General features: G+C 42.3%; 1 protein-coding gene across 1 annotated transcript in view; it reads left to right on the top strand.

The window, feature by feature from the left end:
- LOC122553444 (sodium/potassium/calcium exchanger 4-like) overlaps window positions 1–5,471 on the top strand; it is a 291,292-nt gene that overhangs the window by 284,086 nt on the left and 1,735 nt on the right. The gene's annotated exons all lie outside the window — the stretch shown is intronic.

Here is a 5,471-nt window from a genome sequence, read left to right as displayed (position 1 = left end):
CGAGGTCTTGCACTTTGGAAAAAAGAATACAAGCTTGGACTACTTTCTAAACGGTGAGAAAGTTCGTAAAGCCAAAGTACAGAGGGATCTGGGAGTGTTAGTTGAGGATTCTCTAAAGGTAAACATGCAGGTTGAGTCCGTGATTAAGAAAACAAATGCAATGTTGTCATTTATCTCAAGACGGTTGGAATATAAAAGCAGCGATGTGCTACTGAGACTTTATAAAGCTCTGGTTAGGACCCATTTGGAGTACTGTGTCCAGTTTTGGTCCCCACACTTCAGGAAGGACATACTGACACTGGAGCGTATCCAGCAAAGATTCACACGGATGATCCCTGGAATGGTAGGTCTAACATACGAGGAACGGCTGAGGATCCTGGGATTGTATTCATTGGAGTTTAGAAGATTAAGGGGAGATCTAATAGAAACTTACAAGATAATACATGGCTTGGAAAGGGTGGATGCTAGGAAATTGTTTCCATTAGGCTTGGAGACTAGGACCTGTGGACACAGCCTTAGAATTAGAGGGGGTAAATTCAGAACAGAAATGCGGAGACATTTCTTCAGCCAGAGAGTGGTGTGCCTGTGGAATTCATTGCCGCAGAGTGCAGTGGAGGCCAGGGTGCTAAATGGCTTCAAGGCAGAGATTGATAAATTCTTGATGTCACAAGGAATTAAGGGCTACAGAGGGAATGCGGGTAAGTGGAGTTGAAATGCCCATCAGCCATGATTGAATGGAGGAGTGGACTCGATGGGCCGAATGGCCTTACTTCCACTCCTATGTCTTATGGTCTTATTTTGTCCCACATAGCTCTGCTATTCTATAATACTGACTGTCAATCCAGCTTCTCCCAGATAGTTGTGATGTCAGATGCACCAGACATAACCCCCTGATGTCTAGTAGTCTCCTGACACAAAGAGAATATCAAATAGAAATTCAGTCCATCATAGGAGACTGTCTGACCTCCTGAAGTAATCAAAACTAGTCCAGGGAATTGTATTGGCCCTGATTAATGTGAGTCTTGTGGCTTCCACCCAAATCAGAAACAGATCGAACTCTGTCTTGAAATAATTTAGCAAATCAGGGTTCACCTATTCAACAGCTCCACTATTTCTCAGGAAAACAGAAATAATCCAACATCCATGTGATCCATCTAGTTTTGCCGTTAGTAACCGTGATCCTCTTGAATCTATCCAGTTGAGAGACGATTATTTGCATAAACATAATTTGGTCACTCGACTCAATCACTCAAAACATGCTGTGCTGGAAAAGCACAGCAGGTCAGGTAGCATCTGAGGAGCAGGAGAATCGACATTTCGGGTGTAAGCCCTTCATCAGGAATTTGGAGGTTGAGGAAGGGGGGCTGGGAGGGCAAGAGGGCGGTGTCAATCACTTAAAGCCTACACTTGTCTAAAGTAGAGGGATCCAACTCATTTCAGGCTTACCCAGCTAAATGAGCTTTAACTGGAATTTAAAACAATGGCACATACTGCCCACTTTCCAAAGCAATATTCCCCATTGTGTGAGGAAACCAAACCTGGACACAGTTTTAACTGAAGCCTCACCAAGCTCATGAATGATTCCAAAACTGTAAACTTTTAGTTATATTGAATAGAACTGCACATAATACCCAGAAATGTATTTATTTTAGCAATAAGGGATGAGAAGTTTAGAAATTGATTAACTAAATATCTGCTCCCCTTTTCCTTCACCACTGCCTTTAATTCTCTTCCTTTTTAAGACATGAGCATATTTAATATTTTAACTGCCCACATGTGGAGCAATACTTTTTGTAGCTAGACATCATTTGCTATGAAGACACTCGATCCTTAAACATATCTTGATCTAATTGTAGTAGTTAAGTTTCCTCAATAGTCCTAATTCTTAATGCACCTTGTTTTTATCAAGCTAAAGGCTGTAATTGATAATCTGGGAGCTGTGTTTATCAGCTTGATGATGGCTTTATTAGTTTGGGAGCTGTATTTATCAATCTAATGACTAAATATTTGAGTGTGAGAGCTGTGTTCATTATTCTGATGGTGCATTTATTAGTTTGGGAGCTGTACTCATCAGGTTAATGTTAGCTTTCACCAGTCTGGCAGCTGTATTTATCAGTCTGGGACCTGTATTATCCAAGTTTCCATAATTGCGCTGCATTTTACAAACCAAGAATTTGATTATCTATTCTGACTGTTACTTATCATTGAATGTTAAATTTAGCAGCTTGGCAGTCTTGTATTTAGTGGTCTCATGTGCCTCTCCTGGGACATTATGAAGAATTTGCAATAGCCTACGTCTGAAAATAATATTCCATCTCTCTATTCAACAGTAACAGGAGGCTGAAGCTTTCTTTGACTTCTATCACTCATACTTACCAGCCTGATGTCTCTATTTATCATTCCAAAACCTACACGTGCAATTTAGTACCATGACTTGGCAGATTGTGAGATATACAGACAAGTCTAAAATAATCATTACAGTCAGCACACCCTTGGATGTAAATATAATCTGACAGCATTACTGTCAGTGTGAAGTCCACCTGAGTTTGCCCCCAGAACGACTGGTTCACTGTTGATCGGATTCATCTGACGCAGTCCTGGCAACTGCTAGGACTGTGTTCTGATACAAACACTGTAAATAAGACATTGAGAGCCAGCTATTTGACTTGGAGAGTGTCACAGCTGTGCAAAATTCTATCATAATCTAATGTCTACCAGAGTCAGATATGTGTCAGTGAGAATCAACAGCTGATTAGGGTCATACTCAGCGTAAAGGCAGATGGTCATGGTTGTTGGAGGTCAGTCATCTCAGCTGCAGGACATCTCTGCAGATGTTCCACAGGGCAATGTCCTCAGCCCAACCATCTTCAGCTGCTTCCTCAATGACATTCCCTCCGGAATAAGGTCTGAAGTGAGAATGTTCACCAATAATTGCATAGTGTTCGGCATCATTTGCAACTCCTTAGGTACTGAAGCAATCCATGTCCAAATGTAACAAGGTCTGGACAATGCTAAAGTTTGGGTTGAGAACTGGCAAGGAACATTTGCGGAGGACCTCCACGCCTCTAACAATAAACCAGGGAGCCCTTGTCAACCATCTCTGAGGCAGTTCTTTCCACACAGAAACTGCGAAAGGGCAATCTGGCTGGCAGGGACTGACCTGAATTGGGGATAGCTGGGCTTTAAACCCGACACTGGCGGTGGGAACCCTGAAAGTGATGGCTGTGATGTGTAGCTCTGTCTCTGGCAAGCACAGCATAGCGCTGAGTTGCAGTGAGGTGTTGGGCATATATAATGAGATGAGTAGCAAAGAATTGTATGAGAAAACTCACCAAAGCTTACGGAGAGAAACCCTTCATGAAACTTCCCAAAATCAGAAAAGTCACCCCGTAGCTTTTAAAACTAATATTTTCAGCAAGTTTTGAGAAGATTTGTAGCTCAGGTTGAGGTTTTTTGATGTAGGTTTGCTCGCTGAGCTGCAAGGTTCATTTCCAGACATTTTGTTACCCTACTAGGTAACATCTTCAGTGGGCCTCAGGTGAAGCAATGCTGAAAATTCCTGCTTTCTATTTATATGTTTGGGTTTCTTTGGGTTGGTGGTGTCATTTCCTGTGGTGATGTTATTTCCTGTGGTGAAGTCACTTTCTGTTCCTTTCCTCAGGGGGTAGTATATAGGGTCAAACTTGATGTGTTTGTTGATAAAGTTCCTGTTGGAATGCCGTGCTTCTAGGAATTCTTGTGCGTGTCTTTGTTTGGTTTGTCCTAGGATGGATGTGTTGTCCAAGTCAAAGTGGTGTCCTTCCTCATCCGTATGTGAGAGAGGGTCATGTCTTTTTGTGACTAGTTGGTGTTCATGTATCCTGGTGGCTAGTTTTCTGCCTGTTTGTCCAATGTAGTGTTTGTTACAGTCCTTGCACGGTATTTTGTAAATGACGTTCATTTTGCTTGTCTGTATAGGGTCTTTCAAGTTCATTAGCTGCTGTTTTAGTGTGTTGGTGGGTTTGTGGGATGCCAAGGGGTCTGAGTAGTCTGGCAGTCATTTCTGAGATGTTTTTGATGTAGGGGAGAGTGGTTAGTGCTTTTGGACGTGTTTTGTCTGCTTGTTTGGTTTTGTTGCTAAGAAATCGGCAGACTGTGTTCATTGGGTACCCAATCTTTTTGAATACACTGTACAGGTGATTTTCCTCTACTCTGCGTAGTTCCTCTGTGCTGCAGTGTGTGTTGGCTCGTTGAAATAATGTTCTGATGCAGCTTTGTTTGTGGACGTTGGGATGACTGCTTCTGTCGTTCAATATTTGGTCCATGTGTGTTGTTTTCCTGTAGACGCTAGTTTGAAGTTCCCCATTGGCTGTTTGCTTTACTGTGACATGTGTCCTTATTGATGAAGTTAGTGGTGTTTGGTGTATGTGTCTTTAGATCTTCTAATAGTGTAGTCAGTGTTTCCTTGGCCAGGTTAATGTTGATTGATGTAAACAGGGCTGTTACAACAAAGGAGACCATTATTTCATCCTCTTCTATCTTAGTGTCTTTGATGCTCTTCAAGAATTCTTGGATGGAGTGGCGTGAGTCTTCTACTAAGTGTTTTAGTCTTTGTGTAGCTCCTTGCCCAATCTGTAAGTTGGTTTTCCAGGTAGTGAGACTATGGGTTGGAGGGGGGCTCCTGGTTTGTGAATTTTGGGTAATCCGTAGAAGCGTGGTGTGTTGGATCTGTCTGGTTTCATTAATCCGAGCCAAGGACAGTATCATCAAGCTCGACCTATGCCTTACCACAGACTTCACCTTCAACAACAAAACCTACAGACAAACCAACGGAACACCCGTGGGATCTCCGATATCAGGATTCTTAGCAGAGGCAGTAATGCAGAGACTCGAACAAACAGCTCTGCCAACCATCCAACCCAAACTTGGGTCCGCTACGTGGATGACACCTTTGTCATCACTAAATGAAACAAATTAGAGGAAATCTTCAAGACCATCAATCATACCCTTACTGGCATAAAATTCACTAAAGAGGAGGAAAACAACAAACTGCCATTTCTAGATGTCACAGTAGAGCGATTATTTCAACGAGGAGAAAGTGAGGTCTGCAGATGCTGGAGATCAAAGTTGAAACTTTATTGCTGGAACAGCACAGCACGATTATTTCAACGAACCAATACACACTGCAGCACAGAATAACTACGCAGAGCAGAGAAAAATCACCAATACCGCTTATTCAAAATATACACAGTCTGCAATTTCTCAGCAACAAAACCAAACAAGCAGACAAAACACATCCAGAAACCCTAGGCACTCTCCCCTACATCAAAAACATCGCGGAAATGACTGCCAGACTACTCAGACACCTTGGCATCATGGTAGTCCACAAACTCACCAACACATTGAAACAGCAGCTAATGAATTTGAAAGACCCTATACAGACAACAAACAAAACTAATGTCATTTACAAAACACCGTGCAAGGACCGTAAC

Source organism: Chiloscyllium plagiosum, chromosome 10 (assembly GCF_004010195.1).
Source record: "Chiloscyllium plagiosum isolate BGI_BamShark_2017 chromosome 10, ASM401019v2, whole genome shotgun sequence".
In the NCBI taxonomy this organism is placed as follows: Eukaryota; Metazoa; Chordata; class Chondrichthyes; order Orectolobiformes; family Hemiscylliidae; genus Chiloscyllium; species Chiloscyllium plagiosum.
This window is presented reverse-complemented; position numbering and strand designations above follow the sequence as displayed.